Source organism: Schistocerca cancellata, unplaced genomic scaffold, assembly GCF_023864275.1.
Source record: "Schistocerca cancellata isolate TAMUIC-IGC-003103 unplaced genomic scaffold, iqSchCanc2.1 HiC_scaffold_1075, whole genome shotgun sequence".
Taxonomy (NCBI): Eukaryota; Metazoa; Arthropoda; class Insecta; order Orthoptera; family Acrididae; genus Schistocerca; species Schistocerca cancellata.
This window is the reverse complement of record NW_026047074.1, coordinates 90,376-106,090: the sequence shown is the minus strand read 5'-3', so window position 1 is coordinate 106,090 and position 15,715 is coordinate 90,376.

Genomic DNA, 15,715 nt, shown 5'->3' with positions numbered 1-15,715 from the left:
GGCGGGCGTCCAACCCACCTTGTTCCTGTACACGTGAGCCCACACGGCTGCGCAAGAGGCATAATGCTGGGAGGGCCAGTAGCAGGGGTGGGAGGTTGAAGGTATCAGCAAATAGTCCGGCAGAGCTTCTCCATTGGGTGACAGCAATGAACCTTGCTCTATGTCAACTGGTTGGTGCGATGTGTGCTCAACAACAGGGTGAGGGCTGATGTGGTTGGCATTGTTTCAACTGCCTTTGTCATCTGTTGTTTAAATGTGTGGACAAGCCTCTCCACTGTGCCATTGGAGGAAAGGTGGGCTATGGATATGTTTGGTCTCTGATAATGGCTCCCAATTCATGGCGTTCTCCTACCAAGACTTCTGTTAGGCCAACAGTATCAATGTGTGAGGCAGGCCCTGAGTGGTGAGAAACTGAGCCAGGGCTGTGACTGTGTCCTCTGTGTTGTTGAGTACCATGCAGACAACATGTGGGTAGTTGGAATAGACACCAAAGATAAGTAACCACATGGACACCAAAACCGCACCTGGAAAATTAAGTTTGATGCGATCCCAGGGCCAGCGTGGCAAACGCCAGGGTGTGAATTCTGCTACCATGCACCGTGGAATTTGAATCCGTGCCAGACGTCATGGATGCAGTTACAACATTTTGGCGACAAGGTAAACAGTTGTCGTTCTTGGTATGGAGGCGAAGTTGGTCTGTCTGCTGGAGCAACAGCAGCAGTTCATGCAGCAGCTCCAGTTACACATCTTACGAAAGCCGCTGTAACTGTCAAAGTTGATGCTCGGGACACGTTACCGCATCAGCTTCAGGGTCCTCGGGTGTCCAATGCTTTCCCGCGTCCGCCGTCGTTTCCATCCTTTAATGACGCTAAAAACCTACTTACATAGGCTGAAACAACAATTCATGGCTTTTCAAGACACGGACGACTCCTTGCAGCGGTCGTTGTTTTCGTCTTGGGCCTCTCCGGACACGTTCTTTCTTCTCCGCATGCCCAATGCTACCATGTAGTCGCCTCTTGGCTGGAATTCCACCAGTACCATAAACAGCCCGGTCAATTGTATCGTTCCTGTGTCACGGACTTGCAGGGTCTCAGCTGTTGATGTGATTTTACGTGCACCAATCAGCAGTGTAAGGCTTCGTATGCGGACTCCCTGATCCGGAATGTAGTGGTTCAGTTGGCTCCCAACCCTGAGGTCTGCACTGCGGTGTTGAATCTTGACAACCCCTCCTTGGAAGAGATTCTCTGCATTCCCCACTCCTTTGAAATTGCTCAAGTGGCTAAGAAGCATCTTGCGGCGCGACTGCAGGTGGCAGCGATCGCGGAGTTCCAGCGGGTTCTGCCCTTGCGGTGTCGATGTGGCCCAGCCAACAGAGGCCAGTGCCATCGGGACTCTTCGTGTTCCGACATCTCTATGGCGTCAGCACCTTCGGTCGCCCCTCGGCGCCGGTCGAGCGGCCTACTTCCTTCTTGCCCACAGTGCTTTACTGCCCATTCGCGGGCTGATTGTCCCCACCACTGGAAAATGTGCAAGCTGTGTAACAAGGAGGGCCACATCCGATCGGTTTGTCATAGTCGCTCGACTCGATCCAGTCCTGCCCATCCTTGGCCTCAAGATACCGTCCATGCTCTGCAATCGGTCGTCCCACAGGATGACCCATCAGCGTGGAAGCTTTTCCTCACGCTCCACAATTTCACAGAGGATGTCAGCTTTCAGGTCGACACTGGGGCCACCGTCTCCCTGATTGCTATGGCAACATATACCCGGCTGGACTCTCCTGCGTTGTCGCCTCCATCTCGCCGTTTGTTCGCCTACGGAGACGGTTCCATTCCCCTTCCTTGGGTAGTTCATCGTCCAGGCGACATACAAGCATGTTCTGTGGCTCTCTGTCGTAGAGTATCTGTCGGCTTCGAATATTTTTGGCCTGGATGCGTTTCAACTGTTTGGCTTTTCAATTTCCGACGAAGTTAAGGTCGTTTCCACGGCTGTTCCCTTTCAGGACTTCGACGATCTGTGCTCTGCTTTTGTGTCGTTGTTTGCACCGGATCTCGGATGTGCTTCCGGCTTTCAGGCGCACATCACCCTATGGCCGGATGCACAGCCTCACTTTTTCTGGGCCGGGCCCCTTCTGGTCAACCAGGAACTTGATCAGCTCCAGGCCACTGGCGTGCTGGATCCTGTAACCTGTAGTGCATGGGCGACACCAGTGGTGGTCATACGGAAACCCAATGGGCCCCTTTGGCTGTGTGGGGATTTTGGCGCTGCAGTCAATGCTCAGTCCCTCGTTGTTACTTACCCCATTCCCCGACAGGAAGACCTTCTTGCCAAGCTTGCTGGGGGAGAGTATTTTTCCAAGATCGACCTGACTGAGGCATACCACCAGTTGGCCTTGGATGTCGAATCTCAGAACATCATGGTTATCAACATGCCTTTCGAATTGTATAAGTACAAGTGCCTTCCTGTTGGTGTCTCTTCAGCGCCAGCCATTCTCCAGCGATTCCTGGAGCAGCTTACCCAGCCTATCCCTGCATCTCTGAATTATCTGGATGACATCTTGGTCACCGGGTGTTCCCACTAGGAACGTTTGCAAAACCTCAGTGCCCTATTTCACACTCTGCAGTCTGCTGGTCTATGCTGTCGGCTGAACAAGTGTTGTTTTTTTCAACTGGAAGTGGAATACTTGGGCCACTGGCATAGCAAAGATGGCATTCACCATTCAGGTCATAATGTCACTGCCATTGAGGCCCTTCCTCCTCGTCCCAAGGACTTATTGGAACTGCAGGTGTTTCTGGGCAAGGTTACTTATTACTTAAAGTTCTTGGCCCAGGCTGCCTCCATTGCTCAAACCCTCAATCACTTGTGTCGCAAAGGCATACCTTTTGTTTGGACTCCTGCCTGTGACCAGGCTTTTCTCCATTTCAAGGTGATGCTGAAGTCCGCCCCTTGCCTTACTCCTTTCTCTCCGGACCGCCTCTTGGTTGTGGCAGCTGATGCGTCAGCTTACGGCATTGGGGCCATCCTTGCCCACTGGGATGCCGATGGCTCTCAACAGCCCATTGCTTATGCCTCTAAGACGTTGACCCCAGCGCAATGGAACTACTCCCAGATTGAAAAGAAGGCCCTGGCGATCGTGTTCGCCATCCAAAAATTTCATTCCTATCTCTTTGGGGCAAAGTTCGCCATCCTGATGGACCATAAACCCTTGGTTACACTTTTCAGACTCCACTCTCACCTTCCCGAGCAGACGGCTCAACAACTCCAGCGCTGGGCATTGTTTTTACGTAATTATGCTTACACCATCCGGTATAAGCACACCGCGCACCATGCTAATGCGGACACTTTGTCACGTCTCCCAGCAGGCCCCAATCCTGCTTTTGATCAATAGGAGGCCCTCTGCTTTCACATTGATTCTGCCCACCGGGATGTGCTGGATGGTCTTCCTCTTATGACTGCTGACGTTGCTGCGGCTACCCACCATGACCCTGTCTTGCGGCAGGTTCTCAACTACGTGGTCCACAGGTGGCCATCCTATGTTATTTGTCAGATGCAGTCCGATTTCTGTCCCTGGCGCCACCTGTCCCACAGGCTCTCCGTGGTTGATGATGTCCTTCTGTTGGCCACGGAGTCAGATGCCCACCGGGTGGTCATCCCTCCGGAATTGCGGCTTCAGGTACTCAGTTTGTTACACCACGGGAACTGGGGTATGTGCCATATGAAAGTTTTGGCTCGCCAGCATGTGTATTGGCCCGGCATCGAAGGTGATATTGAGCACCTGATCCGTGGCTGTACTGTCTGAGGGGGGCTTGCCTGGTGACGCACACAGTCTTGTGTACACTGGCCTGTGCCGCGCCGGTCCTGGGATCACATCCGTGTCAATTTTGTGGGACCGTTTTTGGGGTACATGTGGTTACTCATCATTGATGCCTACTCCAAATACCCATATGTTGTCAGAATGGCATCCACCACCACGGAGGCTACACTCACGGAACTGGTCCAGGTTCTCACCACTGAGGGCCTGCCCCACACGTTGGTCTCCAATAATGGTCCCCAATTCCACGACTTCTGTCAGGCCAACGGTATCAAGCATATCTGTAGCCTTCCTTTGCACCCTTCATCCAATGGTGCGGCAGAGAGGCTTGTCCGCACTTTTAAACACCATTTGACTGAGGCGGTTGACACATCTCCAACCACGTTGGCCCTCACTCTGTTTTTGAGCACCTATCGCACTACGCCATTTGACGGTCGCAGTCCGGCAGAGCGCCTTCATGGGCGACAGCCGCGGACCCTGCTCCATTTGCTGATGCCGTCCTCCTCCCACTCCCACTCTCGGCCCTCGCAGCGGTATGCCCCTGGCACAGCCGTGTGGTCCCGCGAGTACGGGCACAAGGCGGGTTGGACACCCGCCATGGAAGTCGCAGCCCACGGGTGGCGTGTTACGTCAGTGCAGACGTCAAAAGGGTTGGAGCGCCACCATCACAATCAGCTCCACCCTCATGCTGCCACGGGACTAGCGCCACTGCCTCTTTCCCTACCTCCTTCAGGTACGGACGTGGTCGTCGAGGCACCAACCCAGCCCCCGGTTGCCCTCTCCCCGCGGGCCTGCTGCCGGCCCTCTGCACATATTGTGAGCTACTAGCCACATTCCATAATGGTCCAACTTCTGGAGCAAAATTTTGTGATTGACACAATCAAATGCCTTAATTAAATAAGGTGACTAGTGTTTGAAACCTTTTGTTTTATCCATCCAGTACCCCAAAGAGGAAATACACCAAAGAGCCAAAGAAAGAGGTACACCTGCCTAATATCCTGCAGGGCCCTTGCATGCACAGACAAGTGCTGCAACACGATGTGGCAAGAACTCAACAAATATCTTAAGTATTGCTGGAGGGAACTGATACCAAGAATCTGTAAGAGTACGATGGGATGGAGATCTTTTCTTAACAGCACGTTGCAAGGCATCCCAGATATGCTCATATCTGGGGAGTTTGGTGGCCAGCGGAAGTGTTTAAGCCCAGAAGAGTGTTCCTGGGATCACTCTGTAGCAATTCTGGAAATGTGGTGTGTTGCATTGTCCTGCTGGAATTGCCCAAGTCTGTCGTAATGCACAATGGGCATGAATGAGTGCAGGTGGTCAGACAGAGTCATATCTAGACATGTCAGGGGTCACATATCACTCCAATAGAAAATTTCCCACACCATTAAAGAGTGTCCACCAGCTTGAACAGTCCCCTGCTGACATGGAGGGTCCATAGGTTCATGAGTTTGTCTCCATACCCGTACACGTTCCCTTGTCAGATGAGTATTGTTTCAAATTGCACTGAGCAGATGGACATGTATCCAGTATCAACAGTCCAATGTCAGTTATGACAGGCCCATGCGAGGCATAAATATTTGTGTCATGCAATGAAGGGTACAAGAGTGAGCCTTCAGCTCCGAAAGTCCATACTGATGATGTTTCATTGAATGTTTCACATGCAGACACTTGTTGATGGTACACCATTGAAAACTGCAGCAATTTGTGGAAGAGTTGCACTTCTGTCATGTTGAATGATTCTCTTCAGTTGTTGTTGGTCCTTTTCTTGCAGGATATTTTTCCGCGTGCAGCTGTCAGAGTTGATGTTTTACTGGATTCCTGATAATCACGATACACCTGTGGAATGGTCATATAGGAAAATCCCCACTTCATCAGTATATACGAGATGCTACGTCCCATCGCTCGTGCACCGACTATAACATCACGTTCAAACAGAGATCTCCATAACCTGCCATAGCAGCAGTAACCGATATAACAATTGCTCCAGACACTTCTTTTATATAGGTGGTGCCAACCAAAGTGTCATAGTCTGCCTGTTTACATATAATTGTATGTGAATACATATGCCTGTACCAGTTTCTTTGGCACTTCAGTGTAATATAGCATTGTAGTGTTTTCAGTTGTTAGAACAGTTCTGAAATCGAACTGTACATTTGACAGCAAATTATATGAAAGGAAATGATCAACTATCCTTACATACTCAGCACTTTCAAGAAATTAAACACTGATGGCATAGAAATACACAAGTTGTAATGTAGGACCCCAAAATATTAAAACTGCAAAAAAAGTAAAGAAAAAATCATTAAAAATTTTACAGTAAATGTTGAAATAACCTGAAAATACAGGTATAATGATGTTTAATGAAGAAGGCAAAGCACCTTTCCTTCATTTAATTTGTCAAGCGGATGTGAGTGGCAAATCGTGAAAAAGAGATTGTCAGTTTCAGTGAGTGAGCAGTTCTGATTGTATCCCTGATAAGAATTGTTTTGTACATCTCTTCTCCAATGGCACAACTGACAGAACTACTGAACACCCCAGTTAATATATCCATTATATCCTTCCATGTGTCCACCTACCTGTCACAATCTCTGCTACGCTTCTCTTTATATATTCAATATTCCTGTTACTCATCTCTGATACAGCGTCCACATGCCTGATATGAGTTCTGCAAGCAGTCTCTTATATAGACTTACTCAGTTTTCTAGTAGCTTGTGAAAAAGTCTGCCACTTGATTCACTGATGAATATGCTTATGTAATCATTCCACAAACTGCTACACTCAAGTATCTGTACATGTTGACCAATTCAGATCACAACTCACTGACAGCGTAGTCACAGGACACAACATTTCTGCATAATGTGAAGTGCTCAGTTTTAAATTTCTAGACATTTAAAGCAATATACAAATGTGACATGTTTAAAAAGTTGAAGAAAGGATTTAATATTTGCTCACTACTTATACAACAATGTACAGTAATGAGGTGTGTCACTTTAGTTTTAAGTGGTGAGAGAAACTGATTCTCGAAAGAAATCACCAAACTGCTTCACAATTCATAGAAGTACAAATACAAATTCAGTTTGAATGTATAAGTTTGTTTGGATGAACAGAAAGTATTTCTGAAGCAGATTATAATAATTTTAGTTCTGAAACTTCCTGGCAGATTAAAACTGTGTGCCGGACCGAGACTCGAACTCGGGACCTTTGCCTTTCGCGGGCAAGTGCTCTACCAACTGAGCTACCCTAGCACGACTCATGCCCCATCCTCACAGCCTTACTTCTGCCAGCACCTCACCTCCTACCTTCCAAACTTTACAGAAGCTCTCCTGCAAACCTTGCAGAACTAGCACTCCTGTAAGAAAGGATATTGCGGAGACATGGCTTAGCCACAGCCTGGCAGAATTAAGGCTGTGAGGACGGGGCATGAGTTGTGCTAGGGTAGCTCAGTTGGTAGAGCACTTGCCCACAAAAGGCAAAGGTCCCGAGTTCGAGTCTTGGTCCGGCACACAGTTTTAATCTGCCTGGAAGTTTCATATCAGCGCACACTCCGCTGCAGAATGAAAATCCCATTCTGAATAATTTTAGTTCATCATAAGAGATTACTTGTACTCAAGGTTGTTCATCTTCTAATGAATGACAGCGAACTGATACAGAAAATGGCTGTGTACTTCCATATAATTATCACAGTGCACCAAGGAAATCAGAAGGGTGACAAAGATTTTTTAAATTGTGCATGCATAGCGTCTGAGTCTATAACAACTGTGAGTAGTATCACTAATATCATAAATCTTGACTTCTTGACAGTATGTTACACAATGTTTGCACTATTAAAACTTACCAACATTTCATTGAAGACGGAAGGTGTGTAGGAAAAGCAATAAGACTGACAACACTGCAAGTGATCTAGCAATGCTGTGTTGTTGTTCTTGTGCGGATTGGTGTAATCATACCTTCCAGATGTTCAGTCCAAGTTACAGATCTGTATAGCTGTCACATTATCTTTGAGAGTGCTATCAGAAAAGTTGGGTTTTTGTTGTGTCTTATGAATATGGAACAGCACAGTTTAATGTGTGGAATGCAGAGATGTGACATTTGAAAAGTTGAAACAGGCCTAAGGGGAACATTTCTTATCAAGAGCACCCCTTTTTCACTGGCACAAATCATTTCTGGAAAGCTGAGAACAACTTGAAGATAAACTTCACTCAATGAGACTTCAGCTTCAAATACTGACAAAAAGTCTAATGTTTGTACACTCGTGAGAAATCAAATTGAAGTTTAACAATAAGGATGATGGGCAACTTGTTGAACACTTTCACCATACATAAAATTTTGACTGAAGTTTTGTACATGCAAAAGGTTTGCACCAAAATGGTGCTCAAAACTCCAATTCAGCAGAAGAATCATGTGCACTGATTTTTAGAGGACTACCAATGACCACAAATGATACAGTCATGTGATTACAGGTGATCAATCCTAGATTTTGGAGTATGATTCTGAGACAAAGCAGCAAAGTGATGAGTGGCACAGAGATTTCCAGAACCTTTCTGTTGTGACTCACTGATCTTTCAAAGTGCCACCACGCAGTTATGTGCGTCCTCCACAGGTGGCGCTGTCTGCCAGCCGTGCAGCACCAGCGCCACCTAAGCAGCCAGCCAGCCACCGGCCGCTAGACTTGGACTCAGTTCTCATTTGACTGTTAAAGTATACACACATCTTACTTTGTTTACTTGATCTGTGACTTACATATATTGTGTCGTCATTGAAATATATTTGTTCAACTTGAAGTTATAACAATTGGCGACGAGATAGTGAATTTTTCTTTTTCATAGTTGACCCACAGGTTTCCATGGCTAATTAAGTCAACTATTGCAAAGTCTCATCGAACAGCAAACACTTCTCACAAATGCGATTCGTAATTTTGTCGCGGCATCCATTGCGGGGTGTCTCTCGTCATGGTCTCTCCCTCCTTTTCCTCCTTACGACGAGATGGTGGAAGGCTGGTCTGATTACAAAAAACGTCTTCAACAGCACTTCTTGGCATTTCATGTCTTGGATGACCACACATGTAAGTCTCTTTTCCTTTCATGAATTTCACCTCAAATGTATCGGTTGTTGTCGCAATTGGCTCCTTTGAAAGATCTTGCGTCTTTTTCCTTTGCTGAAATGTGCTCACTTCTGTCCGTATATTTTCAAAAGCATATGCATATGGTAGCCTATCGTGTGGCCTTTTATCATTGTCAAAAACAACTGAATCAGTCCTTTTGCGCTTGGGCTGCTGAACTTCAAGGCCTTAGTCAAAAGTGTCGATTTTTTACTGACGTTCACAAAGAATCCTACGCCAATTGCATGGTACGGGATGCTATTATCTGGTCAGCGCCTGACAAAGAAGTTAGGCAACGTGCCCTTCAGTTCGCAAATCCGACTCTAGATGAAGTCCTATCCATTGCTCGGTGTGTCCCCGCCAGCCGACGTGGCCGCAGTACGCTCCCAAGCGCAGCCTTAGCCTAGCCATAAACAAACCTCTAAGAAACTGCAGCAAACCCCACGGCAACTTCCTTCATGTCCATGGTGTATTATGAAACATTCACGAGAGGATTTTCCATAACGTTGGGCTGTGTGTCACAAATGCACAAAGAAGGGTCATGTGTCATCCGTTTGCAAATCTGACCGCATACATGATGTTCATGAACATCATGCTCATTCTGCTTCTTTGTTGTCTGTCAATAGTACTTCTTCCCTTTCAGGGAAGTTATTCCTCACTGTCCAAATACTGGGTCGGGATGTTTGCATGCAGGTTGATATTGGTTCTGCTTTCACTATCATCAATTCTCAGACGTATCTTCAGTTGGGTTCTCCAATCCTGTCACCTGTCACTAGGCAATTATGGACTTACAATAAACAGAAGATTTCTCTCTTGGGACAACTTGATGCTGAGGTATCTTACAAATCTGTCATTTGCATTGTTCCCATATTTGTGGCTGACCATAGTAATGTAGAGAATCTTTTTGGTTTCCATGCCTTTCATGTTTTTGGGTTCTCCATAGATGACTGTCAATATTGTCTCTGATGCTATTCCTTATGCTCAATTGGATTCCTTGTCAACGACATTTATGTCCCTTTTTTGTCCTGGGTTAGGCTGTGCAAACGACTTTGAAGCTCATATCGCACTCAAATCCACTGCTCGGCCTAAGTTTTTTCGGGCTCGGCCCATTCCTGTGACCCTTCGTGATCGGGTCAAACGGGAGCTGGATCGTCTCACTGCTACAGGGGTCTTGCTTCCTGTCACTTCCAGTAAGTGGTCCTCTCCTGTCATTGTCATTGCTAAGCCCAATGGTGATATTCATCTCTGTGGCGATTTCAAAGCCACTGTAAATACTAAATGCCTCATCGACACTTACCCTAAGCCTCAACCTGAAGAACTGTTCACTAAACTTGCTGGAGACCAGTATTTTTCTAAACTTGACGTGTCAGAAGCCTATCATCAACTTCCTCACGATGCTGCTTCCCGGCAGTTTCTGGATCTTAACATGCCTTTGGCCTCTATCAATACCAACGATTGCCATTCGGGATTGCCAGCACCTCTGCTCTCTTTCAGCGATTCTTGGAACAATTATTGCTCACTGTCCCTGGGTGTATAAATTACATGGACTACATTGTTGTCAATGTCTCCACCACTGAAGAACATCTTCAGAAGCTCTGCACACTTTTTGTGGTGTCACCACCAGACACCACACTTGCTAGGTGGTGGCTTCAAATCTGCCGCGGTCCGTTAGTATACGTCGGACCGGCATGCTGCCACTATCAGTGATTGCAGACCAGGCGCCGCCACATGGCAGGTCTAGTCTAGAGAGACTCCCTGGCACATGCCGCAGTAGTACAGCCGACTTTGCTAGCATTTTCAGAGACGACATTTTAGCATAGCCTTCAGCTACATCATTCGCTATGACCTAACAAGGCGCCATATTCAGTTACTATGTCTTCTGAATAGATAATATTGTGACTCATGTACTGTCAAGAGTGACATTCATCATTAATGGATTAAAGTTAAGTATGCAACTAATTATGTCCACTTTCTGAATTCTAATTCCTTGCCATGTTCCAGACCTCATGTCAGTATAGTTCTTCCCTCCTCATGCCAGCCTGCGTGAGCTAAGACGCGTGCATTTCGGGCTCCTCTAGTAACATGGTGTTGGCTCTTCTGCCAACACGACACTTTTTCATGTCTTAGAGACTGCTGGCCTTAAGTGTAATCTTCAGAAATCAAAATTTTTTCCGGCCTCTATCACGTACTTGGAATTTCAACTCTCTCAGTATGGTATTTGTCCACTTCAGCAAACTGTCGCTGCAGTCGATGCCCTTCCTCCCCCTACATCTGTTAAGGAACTGCAGGCCTTTTTGGGGAAAATAGCATACTATCACAGGTTTTTACTGTCTACTGCTTCGTTGGCTCAGCCGTTGCATCGCCTGTTGCATAAAAACGTACCTTTTCAATGGTCAGTGTCATTCGATGTGGCTTTCCAGAAATTGGAGACTATGCTGAAACAGGTCCCATGCCTGGCTACTTATCAACCTGGCCAACATATTGTTCTTGCCACGGACACCTCTCAATACGGGGTTGGTGCAGTCCTTGCCCACCATTTTTCTTACCATTTTTCTGACGGTTCTGAACAACCCATTGCTTATGCCTCCAAAACGCTCACAGATGGCCAACGAAAGTATTCTCAAATTGGAAAAGAAGCTTTGGCCATTATTTATGCTCTTCATAAGTTTGGTATTTTTCTCAATGGATCCAAATTTCATCTTGTTACTGACCACAAACCACTTGTTTTCTTGTTTCATCCATCAACGTCGCTTCCTGACAAGGCTGCACACCGCCTCCAGCGTTGGGCTCTCTACTTGTCTCGCTTCAATTATGAGATTCATTTCCGGCCGACGGCTCAACATGCGAATGCTGATGCACTGTCTCCCCTTCCCATTGGTCCTGATTTGGCATTCGATAGGAATAAACTCTTGTGTTTCCACCTGGATTTTGCAGAGCAGCGGGTTGTGGACGGGTTCCCCATCACCGGGGATCGGCTGGCGGCTGCTACGAGTTCTGACCCTACCCTCTCCCAGGTTTTATGCTGTATTCAGAAGGGTTAGCCAGATCATCTGTCCACTAAGACTTCTGATCCATTGTGGAACTACTACGTTACTGCCTCACACCTAGGGATGGTGTTATCCTCCTTTCCACCAAAAATGCTTCACTGCGTGTTGTGGTACCTGCATTTTTGCGTGCTTCGGTATTGCGCCTCCTTCACCAAATGCACTGGGGTGTCTTTTGCACAAAATCTCTGGCGTGCTGTCATGTGTACTGGCCCAGCATTGACTCTGAAATCGCACATACGGTCGCTGCCTGCGGCCCTTGTGCGTCACAGTCCACTGCCCCGAAGTCATCTTTGTCAATATGGCCTTCGCCTGAGAAGCCCTGAAAGCGTATTCATGCTGACTTCGTGGGACCTTGTTTAGGTACTTATTGGCTTCTCATTATTGACACCTACTCTAACTTTCCTTTCATTGTCCGTTGCGCGTCACCTACCACGCGGCAACTACAAATGCTCTAGCTCGCATTTTCTCTTTGGAAGGCCTCCCCTCTACTCTTGTTACTAATAATGGTCCACAATTTGCCTCTTCTGATTTTGCTGATTTTTGTGCCCATCACAGCGTCATGCACATCATGGCCCCTCCATTCCATCCACAGTCAAATGGTGAGGCAGAAGGTCTGGTCCGCAAATTTAAGGCTCAAATGAGGAAACTCCTGACTTCTTCTGCTGCTGGTGATGCACTTCTCCACTTTCTGGCTTCTTACCATTTCACCCCCATTGGCGATCACAGTCCGGCTGAGCACTTACATGGCCAACAGCCCTGCACGCTACTTCCTCTTCTGCGGCCTTCCATCTCATGGCCGTGGATGCCTTTGCTTGGCCAGTTCACCGCCGGCGACCTTGTATGGATATGGGGATATGGCAGGCAGCCAAAATGGAGCCCTGGGCACATCTTACAACACCGTAGCCAATGCCTGTATGAAATCCAGATGGACACGGGTGTTGCAGTGCATCATTCGGACCAGCTTCAGCCTCGTGTGCCGGCAACACCTGTTCCGGATGCCGCTACACCACCTTCGGCTCTACCTGACGCCCAGGATCCTGGAATATCTCATTACTCAGAACACAGTCCTTTCACCATCATCTCGGTGCCACCACAAGAACTGATGCCAACAGGAGATGTGCCCATGCAGGAACCAGATGACCACCACCTGTCGGAACAACTCTACTTGCCTCCTTCTCCTACAGACACAGACACATCGCCCTTGTCTCCTGTTATAACAACCGGATTTGCCGTAACGGGCAGTTTGGTGCATGGGGCCCCAGCAGATGCGACCCCCACGTCTCCTGTCATTTCAACCCATTATCATCGGGGACACTTCCGTCCATACGGGAAGCCTCCTCCTCGAGGATTTATGGCCAGTCAAACAACACCTATGGACGTTAGCAATCTACAGGCCACCTCCATCAAGACCTGTGCAAAAATTGAAAGGGGGGAAAAGTGTTGTGACTCGCCAATCTTTCAAAGTGCTGCCACAGCAAGGCGACCTAAGCGGCCAGCCAGCCAGCGACCGCTAGACTCGGACTCAGTTCTGATTTGACTGTTAAAGTGTACTTGTTTACTTGATCTGTGAATTAAATGTATTGTGTCGTCCTTGAAATATATTTATTCAACTTGAAGTTATAACACTTTCTCCAGGAAAAACTACCTGTCAATTGTTTTACAAAGATGATAGGCCCAGGAAAAGTGCGAATCAAGGGAGACCAGACACTGATTACAAATGAATACTTCATCATGACAATGCCCCAAGTCACACAACCCCTTCCATCACGAAACTTTTTATCTGAAGGGGCATTCCTAGTATTCTACAGCCACCCATTCTCCTGATTAGATTCCTTGTGACTTTTCTCTTTCCTGAAACTGCAAAATGTCTTAAAAGGAAATCATTTTGGGACTTTGCAGATCATTCAAATGAACATGACTGATCACATTAAAAGCTGTAACAGTTTAAGCCTTTCAGTGCCACTATCAAGACTGGCATTGATGACTCCATGAGGGTACAGCTGTCAAAGGGAGCTACTTTGAAAGGGACAGTATTATTGTTCAAAATATATAAAAACTTGGTAGATAAATAATCAGTCTCATTACTTTTTTTCACACACCTTGTTTGTGCATCTTTCATCATGTACTACTTTTTTTATCAGTAATTGCAACACCGGCAAAAAGACTGAGATTACTGTTAATACTATTTCCCTGTTCATTAATATACCACATTAACAACAGGAGCCCCAACATATATCCCTGGACGAGCCTGAAGATACATCTACATCTGGGTATGACTCACTACTTGAAATAGGCATCCAGCCTAATGAGAAATCTTCCATCTGCTCACAATCTTCAATGGATGCCATATATCAGTTATAGTCGATCAGATCACTGCCACCCACCAACAGGTATTCTATTAGGTTTTCATAAAATTCTGACAAAGTATTTGTCAAGTAATTATTATTACATAATTGTCACTTTCTTAGTTTATAAGTCACTGTTACTGTAGAACTGATGGGTGGGTAAAAAATTTTACTACCAACAGGAGATAAAAAATTCAACAGAAGGTAAAAACAGGTTGACTAGCTTGCCATATATGGTCATTGTTTCATTTTTTTGTCAAATGCTTTCACAAGTCAAGAAATATTGCACCAACCTGACAGCCTTGAGCCATGGCTTTCAGGGTAGTGTGCAAGAAAAGCAAAACTTGCATTCTGTAGGACTGATACTTTTGGAATCCTTACCTGTTGTCAAGGGGGGTGGGGGAGGTTCATCCTGTACAAGTTATCTTAAGGTATCTTACAGTGCTTGTGTTTGTGTTTTGTGGATCTCTTCTGCTACCCTTCCTGGAGATCAGTGTAAAATTGGGACACTACTCCTGGATTTTCTTTAGTAAAGGAACATTCTGAAACACTGCACATCATTTCTGCTATTCATGTGCCACACTCCACTCCATTTCCTGTGTTGTCCATAAGTGCCTCGACTAACTTTTGTGCCACTTACTGCCTTTACAATTGACTGGAATTTCTTTGTGTTTTGTGAGATATCTTTGAATAATATTCTGTTACAGTAATAAGTGAAGGCTCTCAACAGCCACCTAGATTAATTTAACATTCCTGTCTATAATACTATGCTTTGTTTTATGCGTACTACGTAGAATGTCAGTCTCTTTTGGAGTTTCTTAAAGAGACCACAAACTATGCACAGTACCTCCCATCACAAACTATTCTATCTATCCAGTACTAGTTCAACTATCCTAAGCTTCAGCTACAGTTCCACTACACCCTCCTCCCCAGAGTTATATGTTTCCAGGTCCCCATTTAAAATAATAATACTACCTATATATGTAGTTTGCTGAACATGTAAATCATCCTACTAATTTTTGTTGCCCTTATACCTTCAGTAATTATTATTGGTACAAGTGTCTCACTATCAATGACCTGAGTTTCAATGTGAACATTACATGAAGCAACGTCTAATGAGACACACTTAATCACTATAGCAGTACAAATTACGCAATGATTTCCAAACTCATCATTATATTGGTACAACTTACAAACATGAAACTTGCTGGCAGATCAGAACTACGTGCCAGATCAGGACTCAAAGCTGGGAGCTTTACCTTTCGCAAGCAAGTGCCACTGACTGAGGGATCCATGCCCATCTTATGGCTTGCCCTCACAGCTTTATTTCCACTACTACCTCATCTCCTACCTTCCAAATTTCACAGAACTTATCATTACATCACTGTTAGATTTCTTCTTCTTCTTCTTC